This window comes from Lissotriton helveticus, chromosome 1_1, assembly GCF_964261635.1.
Source record: "Lissotriton helveticus chromosome 1_1, aLisHel1.1, whole genome shotgun sequence".
In the NCBI taxonomy this organism is placed as follows: Eukaryota; Metazoa; Chordata; class Amphibia; order Caudata; family Salamandridae; genus Lissotriton; species Lissotriton helveticus.
In genome coordinates this window covers 357,605,068-357,624,278 of record NC_136057.1, presented here as the reverse complement: position 1 = coordinate 357,624,278, position 19,211 = coordinate 357,605,068, and the positions used below count along the sequence as shown (strand labels likewise).

The 19,211-nt window shown below is 43.6% G+C and overlaps 1 protein-coding gene across 1 annotated transcript in view; it reads left to right on the top strand.

Moving 5' to 3' along the window:
- Positions 1-9,725: 9,725 nt before the first annotated feature.
- Positions 9,726-19,211, top strand: part of BCL2L13 (BCL2 like 13) — a 423,025-nt gene continuing 413,539 nt past the window's right edge. The window contains exon 1 of the mRNA XM_078673632.1: positions 9,726-9,854. The gene's annotated coding sequence lies outside the window, so the exon portion shown is untranslated. The remainder of the gene's footprint in view (positions 9,855-19,211) is intronic.

The following is a 19,211-nucleotide window of genomic DNA, read 5'->3' as shown; positions in this document are numbered from 1 at the left end:
TGCCGTTATTGGTTGATTGATTGATAGAGTTACTTCTCCTTACATCAGCAAGAATAGCCTGACAGTTCTATACTAGGAGCAGGTGCAATCTACTATCTAGGCCTCTCTGAGCATGTGCAAGGCTCTGAAGAGGGAAACAGCACATGACTACCTAAAATTTCTACCAAGTACAACAAGCATTGGAAATGCAATAGGGCTCGCATTAGGAAAGTTTGAGCTATTGGTCTTGTAAATGGCAATTTTTTTTATTTATGTGTTGTTTTTGAAAATAGCTAAATTAATAGCTTTGTCATTTACAATGCCAATAGTTATAACTTTCGCAAATGTGACACCTATAGCATTTGTAATGCAACATGTTTTGTATGTACGTGACTTAGATGTATTGATATTACAAATAACAATGGCTTTTAATTTTTTTTAATAATTAATACTTAAATAAAAGTGATTGTAATTTATAATGGCAATAGCTTAAACTTTTGTAAATAACTTTTGTGAAGATTATGTTCAGTGTATCCAAGAACAGAAGTGAAATATTAACATCTTTTTGTGACATTTGTAATAAAGCTTGAAACATTTAGAGAACATATTTGAACTAGTGATGCTGTGGTGGTGCTGAGTGATGCTGTTGTGGTGCTGAGTGATGCTGTGGTTGCGCTGAGTGATGCTGTGGTTGCGCTGAGTGATGCTGTGGTTGCGCTGAGTGATGCTGTGGTTGCGCTGAGTGATGCTGTGGTTGCGCCGAGTGATGCTGTGGTGGTGCCGAGTGGTGCTGTGGTGGTGCCGAGTGGTGCTGTGGTGGTGCCGTGGTGGTGCTAAGTGGTGCTGTGGTGGTGCTGAGGTGGTGCTGAGTGGTGCTGTGGTGGTGCTGAGTGGTGCTGTGGTGGTGCTGAGGGATAATGTGGTGGTGCTGAGTGGTGCTGTGGTGGTGCTGAGGTGGTGTTGTGGTGGTGCTGAGTGGTGCTTGTGGTGGTGCTGAGTGATGTTGTAGTGGTGCTGAGTGGTGCTGTGGTGTTGCTGGGTGGTGCTGTGGTGGTGCTGGGTGGTGCTGTGGTGGTCCTGATTGATACTGTGGTGGTGCTGTGGTGGTGCTGTGGTGGTGCTGTGGTGGTGCTGAGTGATAATGTGGTGGTGCTGTGGTGGTGCTAAGTGATAATGTGGTGGTGCTGAGTGATAATGTGGTTGTGCTGAGTGATAATGTGGTGGTGCTGAGTGATGCTGGGGTAGCGCTGAGTGATGATGAGGTGATGCAGAGGGCAGAAAGGCACAAAAAACGAGTCTAACAGAGGGCAGAAGGGCACAAAAAACGAGTCTAACAGGGGGCAGAAAGGCACAACAAGAATTTCTTTTTGGGGTGGTTTTATTTGTTGCTTTTGAAGGTTATTTCAAAATAGAATAAACCCTTGTGTTCAATTTTCAGTCTCATTTTTACCATATATCTTCCCTTTTTGTAAGTTAAAAAAAAGTCCAACAAATGCACGTTTAAGTTGCATGACTTAGGTATATTATTTGTTTCTGTGTGCAAGAAAGGACTCGCTGACAACGTAGATGCTGACCTTAGGCAGCAGAATGCGGGAAGTCAATCTGCAGCGGCTGAACATTAATCATTCAATAATAACATCGAAATTGCAGCTGCAAAGTAACATTACTGCTGGTGCCCGTTTTCATGAGTCGTCAATGCAGGGGAACTGCAGCTGCTATAATTTATGATATCAATCAAAGGCATTGGTTTTATTGACAAAGCAGGCGGGAACCTGATAACAAGCATTAGAAATGCAATCGGGCTCGGATTTATTTGAGTTTGAGCTAATGGCATTGTAAATGCCAATGTCTTTTTGCCATGTGTTATGGAGTGTGTGCATGTGGTGTGTAGTGGAAGTATGTTAGTTGAATTGTAATTTTACCAATGGTGGCATGCTGTGCTTTATATGAATATGTTTAAAAGTAAAGTGTACCATACTGCGATTGCTTGGTGGAAAAGTGCACTGCTGGCTGGAGGTGTGTGTGCCTGGTGGAAGGGTGCACTGACGGCTGGTGGGTGTGTGCTTGGTAAAAGCGTGCACAGATGGATGATGGCTGTTGGTGTTTGTGCATGGTGAAAGCATTCATTGACGGCTGGGGGTGTGTTGTTGTGTGTGTTGTTTTCTGTGTGCTGGTGAGTGTGTGCTGGTGAGTCTGTGGGGGTGAGCCTGGGGAGTGAGTGTGGTGGTGAGTGTGTTGTGTTGAGTGCTGACAAGTGTGTGGTGTTGAGAGACTGAGGTGTGTGGTTTGTGTGTGCATTATGTGTGTGTGGTGTATGTGTGTGTGGTGTTTTCTGCACACTCACACACTGCCCCGTAACATTCACACACTGCTCACCCGCACACTCCCAATGTCACCCTGCATAGTCACACACTGTCACATAGTCACACACTCAGCAGCACACAGCACTCAACAGCACTCTGCCCTCAACAGCACTCTGCCCTCAACAGCACTCTGCCCTCAACAGCACTCTGCCCTCAACAGCACTCTGCCCTCAACAGCACTCAACAGCACTCTGCCCTCAACAGCACACAGCACTCTGCCCTCAAAAGCACACAGCACTCTGCCCTCAACAGCACACAGCACTCTGCCCTCAACAGCACACATCACTCTGCCCTCAACAGCACACAGCACTCAACAACACACAGCACTGCACTCAACAGCACTCTGCCCTCAACAGCACTCTGTCCGCAACAGCACTCTGCCCTCAACAGCATTCTGCACTCTGCACTCAACAGCACTCTGCACTCAACAGCACTCTGCACTCAACAGCACTCTGCACTCAACAGCACTCTGCACTCTGCACTCAACAGCACTCTGCACTCAACAGCACTCTGCACTCAACAGCACTCTGCACTCAACAGCACTCTGCACTCAACAGCACTCTGCACTCAACAGCACTCTGCACTCAACAGCACTCTGCACTCAACAGCACTCTGCACTCAACAGCACTCTGCACTCAACAGCACTCTGCCCCCAACTGCACTCTGCACTCAACAGCACTCTGCCCCCAACTGCACTCTGCCCCCAAAAACACTCTGCTCCCAACAGCACTCTGCACTCAACAGCATTCTGCACTCAACAGCATTCTGCACTCTGCACTCAACAGCACTCTGCACTCAACAGCACTCTGCACTCAACAGCACTCTGCAATCAACAGCACTCTGCAATCAACAGCACTCTGCACTCAACAGCACTCTGCACTCTGCACTCAACAGCACTCTGCACTCAACAGCACTCTGCACTCAACAGCACTCTGCACCCAACAGCACTCTGCCCCCAACAGCACTCTGCCCCCAACAGCACTCTGCCCCCAACAGCACTCTGCCCTCAACAGCACACAGCACTCATCAGCACTCAACAGCACACAGCACTCAACAGCACACAGCACTCACAGCACACAGCACTCAACAGCACACAGCACTCACAGCCACTCTGCACTCAACAGCACTCTGCACCCAACAGCACTCTGCCCCCAACAGCACTCTGCCCCCAACAGCACTCTGCCCCCAACAGCACTCTGCCCTCAACAGCACACAGCACTCATCAGCACTCAACAGCACACAGCACTCAACAGCACACAGCACTCACAGCACACAGCACTCAACAGCACACAGCACTCAACAGCACACAGCACTCAACAGCACTCTGGCCTCAACAACACTCTGCCCCCAACAGCACTCTGCCCCCAACAGTACTCTGCCCCCAACAGCACTCTGCCCCCAACAGCACTCTGCCCCCAACAGCACTCTGCCTTTCAGTGATTATTAAGCACTGCCATCCAAGTACTTGAAGTGGCAGTCATTGGAAATGCAAACCCCATTTAAACGTTTTAATTCTCTCACAGACCTGGGGCTGCACTTTTAAATCATTATTCACATTGGGCATTCAAATTCATCTCACTTAAGGCAAGATGGGTTAAGCAAAGAGCAAGTTTTAAACAAAAACACTGACAAAGGGGATGTGGCAGCGAAATTCTTATTGTGTACGAATTTAAAGTGCTTCTTTAGTTAGAAGTGCAACTACGAAAATGAGTTAATGAAAAAAAAAATTCTCATAGAGTAATGATCTTACTGAGCACTCTTAATGTATAAATACATGTTTTGATTTCCACTGTTAGTTGTTGATTAATTAAATGCTCAAAGGCGGAACTTGTTCATGCTTACATCGTTGGAGCACAAATTACAGACAGTGCATATATTTCTTAGGACCTACTCACTAACACCTTGTAATGTCATTAGAATCCAAATGAACGTGAGGGAATGTGTTAAGAAGCTCTGGTGCAACGATCTACAAAGCCCCCGTGAAATATGAATGTTACCGCTCACCTTCCCCAAGTAACAACTGGCATACCCAAACTTGAGCACTCCCCCCGTTGCAAAGTATATGGAGGGGGCCTCGCTACCCTCCGGACCCATCCAGGAACTCTCAGGCCAGGGGCTCTCAATGGTGTACAGTGCCGGAGGGGCCCCACCAGAAGCTAGGGCCCTCCGCACCACAGGAGCTGCGGGGGCCTTCGTTACGCCACTTCAACGTCTTTCTCAAAGTTTCACTTGCAGCCGGATGACCCTTGTGCTCGTACCCTAAGGCAGCTCAGTACTGAAGTACGATATACAATAAAACAAGTGGCAAGCAATTCTAAAAACTGAAACTGACCTTTGATGAAAGTCAGGACGCAGCGGGGTTAGGATCAGCTAGTTACATCGCGGCTATATGCTGGATTGCCGGAGAAAATCGCCTTCGCCCCCCCCCCCCCTGAGTTCTCGGAGCAAAACATGGAGGCGGGGCTGTGCTGAGCTTCGTTGCTGGAAGGCGTGCGGGGAATTGCTGGTACGCTGCTTGCCTTCCGATTTATGAGACCCGCTGGCTCTTGCACCGAGAGAGCAGACCCCGTTGCAGACTGAGGAGGTGCTGCAAAACGTTCCTGTCGGCTGTGGGACCCGCAGCCGGAGAGACGACTGTGAATCACTTAATCTCACCGTGCCTAACAAAACAAGGAAGCTGCGCGCTGAGCGCTGCAGAATTGTGAACGCGCCCGGCCATCTGCAGTCACTAACGGAGGCACCCTGACAGCTCCTAATTACAATTTATGTACTTCTTTGCGCAAGCACGCACGAAATATGCCTCAAAATGGCGGAACAAAACTACATTTACCCTATCACTTCAAGCCTATTACAAAGAAAACACAAGGAAGACGAATCACTGGCCACATGACATAAAACGCTAAGGAATGTCTGGAATTTCTCTCTCCAAGGCCCTCTTCTTCTTTTTTTTTTCTCCTTTAACATTAGATCTCTAACTCCTCCCCTTTCAGGGGAAGGAGTCCGAGCCCTAAAAAAACAAGGCGCAAAGAAATGCCTGTCTTCTCAAATGTTCTTGGAACTGAGAAAACTTTTGAGAATGAGAGGTGCATTCAAGGTATAAGAAATTGCACACAGAAGCTTCAATGCCCACGTGTACTCAAAGCACTTGTGGAAATCAATTTGCGGAGATTGGATTTCTACCAACCCATGGGCTTTTTGGATCAAAATGAACATTTTGTTCTCCGCTGTTAAATTGCATGCCTGTTGTCAGCTGATTACACTGTTCTGGCATAGAATTAGTATTATCACAGCCTGGCACCGTTACTGTGTTCTTTTCTAAGAAAAATGATGTGGTGTGCCTTGAAAATATTTGTGTGCCCATCACATTTTCGGGTCATAAACAAGAAGCGCTGTTGGCTGTGGTAACCGCGCGTTAGGAGCTGTATAACACAACGCAACAGCTTTCAACAGAAATATTTCCAAATCTCTCAAATCTTAAACTTGTCTGCTACTATGACGCAATGCTTCTGGCTAAACTATATTTTGAAATAAATCTGTAATAAATGAGTGACATTTAAAAGCAGAATCTTCAAAAACTCTAAACAACCTTCTGTTGGCCAGGGCAACGTTCTCACACGTGATGTTTTTATCGAAAAATGTGTGGATAATGTAATCGGAGGTCTGACTAAGATTTGTCGGGAACGGGCGAGAGCCACAGCCCACAACTGAGTGGACTCTGAACTTATCCCGTTTGCATGCTAGCTCACAATGCTGCAAAACACGGATCATAGCGCTTTAAAGGGATACAACAATATCATAACACTGTAAAACAAGTGGAGCACATCAAGGGTTAAACGAAAGCATTTCAGTGCTTGTCCCTGCATAGCCACACTGAAATCCATTAGTCACGCATTTAAACTTCCTTTGTGGCTTCACTGGAGGCTTTCAGAGTGCTGTTGTACATGTATTACTGGCATGAGAAAACGTGGGTCTAGCTTGATTGTACCAGTAAACACTTTAACACTAACCGTCGCTAAAATAACACACCAAAATAAACCGCCTTTTTTCCCCAAATGTATTCCGGTCCTAAACCAGCTACGTTCTTGGTCTGAATTTAGTTTTTCAAACATAATAAGAGTAAAAGATACCAAATGCTTCTTTCCAAGTCACAAGAATTATTTTTTACAAATAAATATTATTTGTGCAAACAAGTTATATTTATGAAGTAAAATGGATCGAAATGAATAGTGCAAATGAGTAACCCTCCGTCCAAATGTGTTAGTCATATCATGTTAGCTGCCAACAAAGAAGGGATACGAGAAAGAGAAATGAATTGCGAGCGAGGCTGGGCAGGCTGCGATCTGGGTGGCAGGCTGGTGGCCTGAGAAGCGTCCGTGAAGCAGGGGGCGGGGAGCCGAACCCTTTGATGTAGCTCACGGCCTGGCGGCCGTGAAAAAAAGCAAATAGGGGGGAGAAGTACGCGCTTTTTAGGTCAATGCGCTTGCGCATTGAGCTTGCTTTTCACAGGCACAGCATCAAATCGCCCGTTTAGTTAAGCTCTCAATAAGCCCCAATATTTCTCGCCAGCTCAATGCGCAAGCGCATTGACAGGCGAGCCCTAAAAATGGCTTTCAGCTCATGCCCTGCAATCTGTAACAGAATGTTCCAGAGGCAACATTTGCATGCCCATAAGGCCAAGCGATCACATCAGCTGAGGCAAATCTATACCAAACGAAGTCGATTGACAGCTACATTTTCGTAACAGTTCTTCTATATCAATATAATGTGAAAGTAAAGAAGATGATTATGTCATATCGATTTTTTCCTCAGAGAAGCGTGCACATGATCGACTGACTGCGTGGGAGGAAAAATACCAGTCATAGAGAAGCTGACATGACAAATCACTAAAGTTATACAAACATTGTCCGAAAATCACACTAAAGTCAATGGTTGTTCAATATCTTTCATTATCTTTCATTATCGATAGTGGTGCGTCAATAAATATTATGCCTGAGAAGAAATATAATGGACTGTCTCCATTGCCCGACTTATGCCATTGAAAACTAAAGTGTATACGTGGGCTGCATCGACGCCACTAATAGTCAAGGTTAATTTGTAGCAACAAGGACAATTGCATGTACATTATAACCTTTTCCACACATGCTGGTCTGTTCCGTTACAAAAGACTAAGTTTTAGTGTGTCATCAGCTGCGGAGCTATTCCAAGATGCCATTCGAAGTATCATACATCCTGTTATGAATGCTTTCAATTATAGTGATGACATGTTGGTTTTCGGAGCTACACAGGAGCACGACAAAGCTCTCATGGAAGTGTGTCAGTTGCTCGCTGATGCCGTTTAACTTTGAATGCCAAGAAATGTGAGTTCTATAATAAGTTACAATTCTTTGGCCATATCTTTTCTGATGGGAGCATGACACCCGATTCAGCTAAAGTGCAAGCGCTGTCATCTGCCAGTCACCCTCACGATGTTTCCATGTTGCATTCATTTTTGGCATGACCAGCTATTGCTCTAGATAAATACGAGAGTTTGCCACTGTCAGTGCAACTTGACGAAAAATAATTTGTCTTTTCTTTTGTCACATGGATGCGAGCAAAGCTTCCAGGAAATCAAATAAGGTGTTGATAAAGCTACTGAAATGGCATGCTTTAATCCAAAGCTTTATATTGAAGTTGTTGTTGATGCTAGCCCTGTCAGGTTGGGCACCATCCTGACAGGGCTAGCGTGGACACCCTAATGCTCAAAGATGTATTGTGGCGTATGCAAGCAGAAGTTTGTCCAAAACTGAACTTGCTTATTTTGAACCTGAGAAAGAAAGCTAAGCAGTGGTGTGAGCTTGTGAACGTTTCCACGTATTCTTGTCTGAATAGCTCTTTATGCTTGTGACCAATCATCAAGCATGGTTGGCTGTCTTTGGCAATCCAAAAGCAAAACTGCCTTCTCACATTGAATGTTGGGGTCTGCAATTGCAAGACTACAACTACACCATCATGCATTGTCCAGGGAAAGATCAGAACCCTGCTGACTACTTCTCATGAGTGCCTGGCACCCATTCTGAGATGGCTGAAGTTTAAATAAATTTCATAGTAAAATCAAGTACCCCAGCGGCCATTTTTTTGGGAACAAATTGTCACTGCCACAAGTCAAGATTTTGACATGCTGAAACTGAAAGACATTATTATACATCAATCTTGGTACCAGCACCCTCGACCTCTTACCAGTGAGAATGAATATCAGAAATGTAAATATGGTCATGGACATGTCTACTGCCAGTTCCCAGTTTCCGAAGAACTGCCAGTATAAAGTGTCACAAAGACTCATTTATGATATTAGTGTGCATATATTTATAAAAATACGTTTTCTTTTTTTATTTAACAGAGGGGAGATGTAGTGTTGTGTGAGTTTGTAATAACGGAACCCTTTGTGGCTCCTGATGGATTCTGTACAACTGTGAAGTAAGCTTTTGAGCGAAGGGAAGTGAATTCAACTTTAGACTGTTGGGTTTGTGGTTACACGCAGAAGAAGAAAGGTGTGTTATGCTAAGCTCTGTGTGAGTAGTAGTCATTGGCAAGAACTAGGGCTGGGTAGTACACTACAGATACCAAATCCTGTAATTATAGGAGTGCAACAGAACTCTTACTATTTACATTTCTTAAAGACACATGAGATGGTCTTCTGGAAGCATTCCTCTAAAATAGATTAAATGCGTCTTTTGATAACTTATTTTCTTACGCCTGCGCCTATCTAAACGACTCAATTAGATATACCCCCCTCACCATACCAATTCCAATTATTTTACCTTCTTGGACCCAATTACTGGAATGTACTTCCAATTATCATCAGACTAGCACTTCTGCATGCTACTTTAAATCTAGACTAAAAAACGTAGAACTGTAATGCCCCAGAAATTAAACGTTTTATATGGAAGGGCCTCACAGTGAAATACACTGAACGTTATTTTCTGTTTTGTGATTTCATATAATCTGCTATTGTAAGCTTGATTGTATGAGTGTATGCTGGTTTTAGTCTCAAAACAGCTTATTTTACTTTTCTGGTTATATTATCGTTGGTTTATGTACTTTACACTACACCAAAGTTGTTAAAGCATGTCTACAAACTGCTACTTACTGCTCTAATAAATCCGAACAATGTTGCTTAAATGTTGACCTTATTTTAGCATAGTGTCCGCTATTCATGCAAATAACGCTGCCTTGTTTAACAATCCTATAATTTCCTTTCTTTACTGCACATAATGAAAGCACTCTAAAAAGAAGCGACAGGTGTTTGATTTTGTACCGCTTTCCCGTATTTCCCTCCCTTGTCTACTTAGGTCGAATTTCTAATTTATAGTGTGGGCGGGTAACCTTTTCTCCGAATGGGAGGTATTGGCTGGGGCGTGTGCTTTTTATGACGTCATGACGCGTGCGTGCCCCCGTGGCCCTGCCCCATCCATCATGGCGGCGCTCGTTCACGTGAAGTAGGAGCAGCAGTAAAGGAGCATCTCCAAGGTCCAGGTAAGGCTTTGGAGAGACTGTGACAGGTGGCTGCACTGCCAGACGCAAAGCTCACTAGCCGCTTAAGGGATAGGAGGGCGCTTGGGCTGGGAGCAGCGACCATGACCCTGTCCCTGGGAAAGAGGTGACGAGGCGGGGGGCAACGGGTGCTGGCCGCTCTCGCACGTTGCCGCACGGGGGCAGCAGTCACCCCGCCCAAAAGCATAGCTGACCTCCTGATTCAGGGCAAGGGCAGCGACTCGGGGAGTGCTCCTGCTGTGTGACCTGCAGCTGTCGGAGGCATGGGCCGATTACAGCGGCGCAGAGGTCACACTGGTTATGGAGCACTACTTCTTTATTTAAGATTCTGCATTTGCAAGCCTTCTTCTCTACTGTATCCAAAGCACGTACTGTTTGTACTGCCCCTGTTCTGTTTTTACTACGTGCGCTGTCCAGTCTCTGTAATGGAGCTAAGTGGTGCTCTGCTTGTGCTGTCTCAACTACTTTGCTGCTCCTTATTATGTGCTTGTGCGACTTGGCGTATGTTCTGTCTACTGTTTGTGGTACCATGTCTGTGTAATTGAGCTGAAGGGTGTGCTGCCTTGTATTTTGTCCACTGCTTTGCGTTGTATTATGTGCTTGTGCAACTTGCCTCTGTACTGTCTGTTGCTTATCGTGTTACTACATAGTGTCCCCTGCTGTTGTGCTGCTCTGTTAGTGTGTATGTACAGCTCCTGCACTGTGTCTACCGTTTGTGGTGCACTACATTGTGCCTATTGCTTGTTCAGCCCTGTCTCTGTAAGTACTGCTTGTACTGTCTCTGTACTGTGTCTACTACTTGTGCTGCGTTGTATGTATTGTGTCCTTCCTGGCCTATGCACTGTCTACTGCATATGCTGCCACTGTATTGTGTCCTCTGCTTGTGCATCCCTGTCTCTGTATTGTATCTAAAGCGTGTCTTGCGTAGACTAGTTTTGCCCCCCTTGTATTATCATGTGCTTGTGCACAGGGCCTGCCTTTAGCACTGGCGAGCTGGGCACCCGTACATACAGCAGTTACCATCTGAAATGGCTCCTGCAAATCAAGCAACACTGTTTAATCATGCTTGTACAGGCTTCAGACACCTCATTGAAATCCTCTCGCATCCCATCTCCTTAACAGTTACACCCTCTACTCCTCCTCGTCTACCGTTTAGCACTGTCAGGAAGAAGCTTAGTTGAGCGTGATTCACGTGCAAACTGGGGAGGAGTAGCATAGTTTGTGTCATCAGCCAAAGCCTGCCTTGAATAAAATAGCCTCCAGCTCCCTTCCATGACAAAGTTTACTTAGTAAAAGCAGCCAGGAATAAAATGTTGGACGAGAGCGCAGACAGCTGAGGCAGAAGAGACGGGACAGCAGACAGCCTGGCAGGAGGGTCTTTGTTGGAGCTGCTCAACTTCTATAATTCTAAATTCTAATGATTATTTTCTAAACGTGAAACATCTTACGCATTTTTGGAATTTTTGCAAATACAAAAATACTGTGTTGATCGATTACAGGTATTTTATTAAGTGACTGGATATGGCGTTATAGCATCGGACCTAGGAAACCAGGTTCGAGTTCCAGCGTCAGTTAACTTTTCGTGATTCTGGGCAAATCACCCATGCTTAACTGAATCTGTCCTTGTGTGACGTAATTGGTGCTCATGTAAAGCGTCTGAGTTTGCGCAGTATAAACATATGGAAAAAAAGTTGTACGTTTCTCTTGGCTTTCTAGTACTTGAAGTTTTGTTTCTCCTCAACATAAATATAGGACTACAAATTCCGGGATACAAAGAAAAAACATGTTTGCCAAGTTAATGGATATAATGGTTTACTTTGCTCTTTGTATATCTTAAGTTACAGTCTACAACTAGGATGTAAAGCAGAGGATTAAGGGTTGTCAAATTCGGTTCTGCCCAGGGCGCTGTCCGCCAAAATCCGACCCTGCTTGTGCAGGCCCCTCCCTCAGCAGCACGGTCTACTGCATGTGCAAGTCTGCTTCTGTAATGAATGCAACGACTGTGCCACACTTTTACTGTCTCCACCGCTTGTCCCTTCCTGTCCGAGTTCTCATCATCTAATGCACGTGCATCCCTCGCTCTGCCCGTGTATTGACCACATTGAACGTGCAGCCGTTGCTTGCTCTGCCTCTGTACAGAGTGCTGCACTACACCCCTCGCTCTGCCCCTGTACTGAGCACATTGCCCGTGCATACCTCCCTCGTCTGCCTCCAAGTATTGCACATGCAGCCCTAGCTCGAGACCGAGTAAGCGCTGCGGCGCCTCTCCAGTCAGTGTGTTTTGTGAATGGGGCACACGTGCATGCGTAGCACTGTGCGTACTGATGTCACCGATGCATGCGCAGCCTCTGAACTGAGGATGCTTCACGTGCAGTTCTGACCTTGCTTAATACACGGGCACGTACATACCCATACCCGTGTACGGAAGTACCCGGTATGCCTTTCGCTTGTTTTGAATGAGTGCGTCCGGGCATCTCATGGGTACTGAGCCAGTGCCAGCTATCATCTGTCTGTGTACAGTGGACACTGGACACATCTGTGCAAAGGGCAGCGGATGCTTATACTGGGCAGCATTCAGAACAGCAGCTACATCTCTGCATTTATTGTAGCGGGACGAGGTTCGTTTTTATGTTGATCACAATCCGTACACGCCCTCGCGAGGGACCCCTCAAGTCCGGACAACTATGCTTCTATTCCTGGAAGTCAGTGACGCTTTGACTCGGTATTAGCGAGGCCGTTCCTGGTTATAGAGTACGGTGCATGCACACCCTGGGCACCGCGACAGCGTTCCCTGTACCACTAACACTTATTAGTGCCCGGGCAGCTCTGCCATATAACAGGCCCGTTTATGTGCTAGGTACATTTGCAGCTCTGTTACTATCCTAACCTGCCATGAAAACCTGACTCATTGCGCATCAGTACTATAATTTTTCTTTTACTACCAAGTATAGTCAGCTTATTCTCCCGAATCATAGCGGTATAATGCAAATGGAAGCCGAGTTGAAAGGTGTAGGGCCTTCGTTATATTGTCTCCTATATAGGATTTGAGGAGATGTGCTATTTTATGCTCTTTAAATACACCGTGCATTCGTTTTAAGAGACTAACAGTTTTCGGGGCAAACAAAGCAACTCAACAGCCAACCCCTCTGCTCCCTCCTATTGGTGTCATTTAAGTCCTCAATTCCCACTTTCTTCAAGATTTCTGTGCAGCATTTATGCATTTGATGACAATCTACTACTGCAATAGTACTCTGCGTTTCAATCCTGGACATCTGCCAAGCTACTACATGGGCTTTTATGTCACACTTTCACAAAGCACTACTGCTCGGACATGTCCCTAGAGACAGGCATTTCGCCTGCTCGGTCCTACAGGACGTTTTGGTATAAGCCAACTTTTAGACCCACCTCCAGGGTGGTATTGCTTGGGTATCTATTCTAAGGTGAGGAATCTGCAGTTAAAAATCTTTAAAGGAAGAACAATTTATTTACCTTTGGTAATACTTTTTCTGGTAGAGGCTCCATCTAACTGCAAATTCCTCACCAACTCTCCTATTCTCCCCATTCTGGAACTGGGTTCTTCACCTAAAGTTCCCACAAGACACTGCACACTGGTCAAACATTGATTTTTATGTGGCTCCAATTTTTTTTTTGTGTAGAAATAGTCACTTAACAGACTGATGCCAGCGTGCCAGAGTGGTGCTTATGTGAGGACCACAATGTCACTTCTGACCGTACATGGATCCTACTGACGCCACCTACTTGCGTGCAGTGGAACTGCTCTTGATTTTTACGAATCCAGTCTGACACCTGGGGAATATTCTAAAGTGAGGAATTTGGTAGAATCTGTCAATTTTTTATTTTACCAAAGGTAAGTAACTTGTTCTTTTAAACAGCCAGTCTATCTACAAGTAGTTTCCTGTCCTTCTAAAACTGCAAACCAATGAACTATAATTGCAAACTCATTAAACTTCTTTTTGTCCTGCAAAATGTTCCCATTTAAGATTAAACTATTTTTGTATCTGTAAATCGGCTGGTGGGATGGTTAGTCAAAGAAAATAAATGTGGGGTGGGAATGTTGGATGTAAGTGGGAACTCTTTTAGTAACTGTTTTAGCCTTTATCTATATAATGCAAAATAAATCAGGCTAACTCTTCCTCACATCTTTGAAATCTTAATTTAAGTCTATAAATGATACAATTATACACAGTACAGTCTCCTTGATTTCAAGAACTGTGAGTTTCACAGCTTTTATTACAGAAACACAGCCGCTGAGTGTCATCCATACAAACGTTAGCACTCTAGTTCTTAATTAGACCTGTGTTTAATCTATCATAGAATGCGATATAATCAACCATTGCATGCTGTACTTTAACATTATATATATATATATATATATATATATATATATATACATACTCTCAGCAGGGGATGCTAACTGCTGTTAATTCTTTGAGCAGACACCTGTACAGCTTATCAATGATTGAACTTGATTTGCTATTTACAGAAAATATATATTGGAGCAATAAACTCTACGATATTGTGTACATTTAATTTTTAATTTTTTTTTACTTTTACAAATGGACAGCTATAGAGGTTGTTGATGTTAATAATGACCCATAAAATATTTACTTTAAGGTAAATAAAAAAATTAAATCTTGTCAACATGTTATCATTTTTGGTTATATGAAGAAAAGAAGAGAAAATAGGAAGATGTTGGGCAAATGAGACTCCTTTTGGCTATAAAGCAAAGTTCCACAGCACCCTCTCTGCTGTACTGTTTCAGCCTCACTGCTGTACTCCGTTTACTTTATGATGTTATTTTACTCTTTCTCATATTCTGATGAGTGATACATGCTTTGTCTGCAGATTTTGACTGGATGTTGGTAAGTTGATTAAGATGTGAGTGGGAAAGTTGAATACGTTTGCTAAGAGTCAAAGAGAATATTTTTGGAGGCCTAGTAAAAGGCTGTCTAACTTGTCTAGATTTCTGGGTACTGAAGAGGATCTTAGCTGAGTTAAATTGAAATTTAAATTGGATCTTGTCCGCATTGAGACAGTGGAAATAGGCAATAGGGGCATAGGAGATGGAGAGACAATTGTAGATGGCATAGCAGGGCTATCATTTGAAGACAGTTCTTACAAGGAGATTGAGGAAGGTATACCTGTGGAGGCAGTGGAAATGGGGAGAGGTGGATGATTCCTTTTTGGAGATGACTAAAGTTAGCATTTCATCTCAAGAAGCCAATGTGCTGGATATGAATAGTTTTACAACCTATTCTGTGAAGTGAAGAAGAGGTGGCAAATATTTGGCAGCAGGAAAGAGGTTGTTAAAATAAATAGCAGGTAGGAGATCTGCATAGACCCGGAGGAAACTCCACAAGTAGAATGGTCGACATCAACTGAGAAGACCATAGAACGAGTTTTATGACTAGCTGTTAATTGTTTTCTGTCCCAGGCAGTAAAAGGGCCTGCAAGTATAGAGGGAAGATGGTTGCGGTGAACAGAGACAATGGAATTTTCAGACACTGGTGAGGGCAGCCTTGTAAAAGTGCTTTTAAAATATTCAGATGGTAAATCTAGTTTATGGTGCGATATTCGACTTGGGTGGATGAAGGAAACTGGTTAATAGTTTAAGGCACTCTTTTTGGGGTTTTTGAGCACCAAGCTGGTAGGTGCCCAGTAGAAGAGATGATTTGAAAACTTTAGATTAGAACCGAGTTGACTACTTTAGTCTATTCTCATGCTCGCAGAGGACTACCTACAGCAGACATTTTAGAATCTTAGCTGTGAAATTGCAATGTCCAATGAGGGGAAATCATTTTTTTCATTAGAATCCTTGGAATCTCGAAGTGTTGCCTGGCAGATAGGGCCATGTACTAGCAATATCTGCTGTACTGTCTCCGTTCTTCCTGTTACGAATGGGCGAGAGAAGTTTATTTTCCAGATACGTGGTTGTGCATGATAGGAGTAGCTAGACTGAGCGAAGTCCTTTTGAGTGACTGTGATGGGATCGGAGGTGATGTAGAAAATTAGTATAGTAAACAACAAAGTGATCACCAACACAGGGCTTCTAAATGAACTGCCAGAATAGCTGGAACTCCTGCCAATGCTTTTCAGTGCCTTTACTGATATTCTTGCGCAAAATTTGAGAGATTTTTGGGATTTTACATATCTCCGGTCTGCAACAGCCTTTTGCCCTAGATGGACTTGAAGCAAGAGCTTTATAAAAGCTTTGAATGGAACGAAGCGGCTGCTAAGATTTAGTGAAGTCAAAATCGGGCATTCATGTATATTGGGGAGAGCCTAATTTGGCAAGATGGCCCACAGAACAAAGAAAACACATATTCAGTACTGAAAAGTGAATTTGTTCACTTACCATCTTGTTACGTGAAAAGATGTTTTTACTCTAAAGTGTTCTCTGTCATACCTTGGCTGTTCCGCATACAGGCGTGACGGAACACCAAGGAATGTGGTGGACTATTGTTTCGATTAGGTGCCATTCAACTTTCCAGTTCGGGAAATCCTGGGGACCTGTGCTTTGAGTCCCACCCCTGACTGATTTCCACTAACCCACCTTTTATCGCATGTCATTATTTAGTTTTTGCAACCACATTAACTGTGTGCGGTGCTCACATTGAGCTAGTCTAAACTCTGTTGCAAAATGTCCAAAATCAGTTGCATATCCCGCTGCAGCTTGTAAAATATAATGATGGCTCAGCCTTATGTGATTTGGAACCTTTTCACAAGTAAGTTGTCTTTATCGAAAGCCTCAGATCAGTACAAGTGATTGAAAGCTTTATGTGCATGAATTTTGTTAATTTTAGTCCTCTTCCCTGCATGTACCATCTTCTTACAGAAAGGTAATTTAAAGTATCTTCTATTGCCTGTTTCCTCCAGAATGGCAAGGCATCTGAAACATTGAAAAAGTCCTGTTATAAATTATATCCTGGCCACGGGCAGTGGTACGCATATGGCAGATGAGGCTCATTATCAAGAGAATAATTTTTTTAGCTATCTCTAGACCGTTTTGCTCATGGTCCCCAAGGGTTTATCTAAGCCAGTTTTTCATTATCGACATGCAAATTAACTGCATTTAAACCATTGTAAGTTCATGTGTCTCTTAAATATCCCACCCACCATCAGAAGAATCCCCTCTCTAGCACTTTTCAAGAAGGAGGCCAAAGCCTTCCTCATGGGAAAATTCTTCGTCTAATGCCTGCCATGCCTGACCACAAGTCTGATGTTTCTAAGACTAGTGCTTCTTCCTCAGATCACCCACTCTCCCTGCAGAGAATTTTCGGGGCCCTTATTTTTGTTATTGTTTTATTCCTCTTTTTTACAGACTTTAATATGATAGCAATCGTCTTGTGTATCACCAGTATCCCTATGTTCCCTACTCCCCGGCCCATCGCCATCCCCTTGTACAGTTTTTGTATGCATATTTCTGCAACTGAACGTTGTTTTTACTCCTCTGTATATCTTTTAAAGCGCTCTGATACCCTCACGGGTCAAGTTTGCGCTATATAAAACACTAAAATAAATAAATGAATATCAATTGTAGAACTCCTGAATGCCTGACAGGATTATCTCTTCGTGCATTGTCACTCAGCACCTATGGTCCATAAAAAAGTCACAGAATGAGAGTTGAGGGACTCATCGAAGTTGATTACAAGTGTTTGGCTTTGCCAATCGTGTTTGAAAAGCCATATGCCAGACAAGTGTGAGACTTGTGAACGTAACGGTGTAGTCAGAGGGTAGGTAATACCTTCACTCTTACGGTAGAATGGAGAATTGACTAACTACTGTGCCTACAGGAGCTCACTGGACATCTAGTTCAGACTGTACATCAATATCACTGGTGGAACTAAGCTGTAAAGAAGCATGTTATGCCTTTTGTCTCTGCTGTAGTTTGTTGACTATCAGTATTGAGACATAGAAGCAACCATTTTCGGGAAAACAGAACTGAAACATTTTAACATTTTTGATAACCTCCTCGAAACATGCTGAGCTAAGTTCCTATGTGTTAGGATGTGGTGTAGTCCTCCTTGTTGCAGTCTGTGTGACATCATTGATTGTACAGGCACAGCCGGCCACACAGAACCGCAGAAGCAGCCATTCCTCTGTTATACACTGCTAGTTTACACATGACCATTGAAGATCTTTGGCTTGTTGAGGGATAAGCTAGTGATTACTGTTTTATAGCATTTGGTCTGACCGAGCAGATCGGGATTTAATTGCCTGTCCAGTACAGTGTGCGTGCATTTAATAAGCCAGATGTGTTATTTGCTCTCTATAGTACATGGTTTAGAATATTGCTGTCTACTAATGGTTTGCCCACATTATGTTTAATAGGATTTGTGCAACGAGGTAGAAAGCATTTTACAAATTTACTATTTCCATCTTCCAGGAACACCTTCTAGAGAGCTTGCTTGTCGTGTTCTACATAAATAGCCGCATCTCCAAACGAATCTGAAATTCTTTCTCTTTTCTAGAATTTTGCTTACACTTTATCGTTTGTTGAAATGGATGCTTGTGTTTAAAAAAATAATTTCATGTAAGTGTTACTTGCCCTGGAGAGTTGCATTTTTCATATAAGGAAAGACAGGCTAATGGATATCTTTACATTTGGTTAATTAATTTAAATCCTATATAGTCACCTTGTGCATAGTCACTCTCTGAGTACAATATTCCTACATTCTTAAAGCATACAAAAGTAAAGATGACCGTAAATTAGCAAAACGTAGTAACTTCCTGTATTGTCTTAGTTTATTTTCCCGTGGAACAAACTGATGCTTTAATGGGAGAGTACTTTTCCAAGAAATTGAGTGCTTTAGATGTCTGTTTGCCTATATATCTAACTTCCGAAGAAACTCTATTCTCTTTACTGGAAGTACTACAACATTATGGCTTGTCCTGCTCCGTTTAAAAAAAAAATGCTTTCAAGGTGGAAGAGAATGTTGCTTTGGACCACTTCTTACACAGAGATAAACCACTCCCTGCATTTTGTTGTACAGTGCAATAAGGCAATAATAAAAGTTTGGCACCAGCTGTGCCGAACAGCGTCAGCATACGTCAGTACAGTGATTTGAATCACTGTGGTGGAATGACTGTCTCCACACGGTTCACTGCTTTCCCAACAAATAAGTATTTCTTATGACTTTTCTTAGTACTTGAGCTCTAGAACTGTAAGCATTTCCAGTGTACATTTCTAAGCACTTGATCAGATGGCTGAATGCCATTCTCCCATCTTCGTTGTATTCATTATTACTGAATGGGGAAACCACCTTGCTACAAGTGTTGCAACATACTTACATTGTCAACACCACATCCTTATGAGTG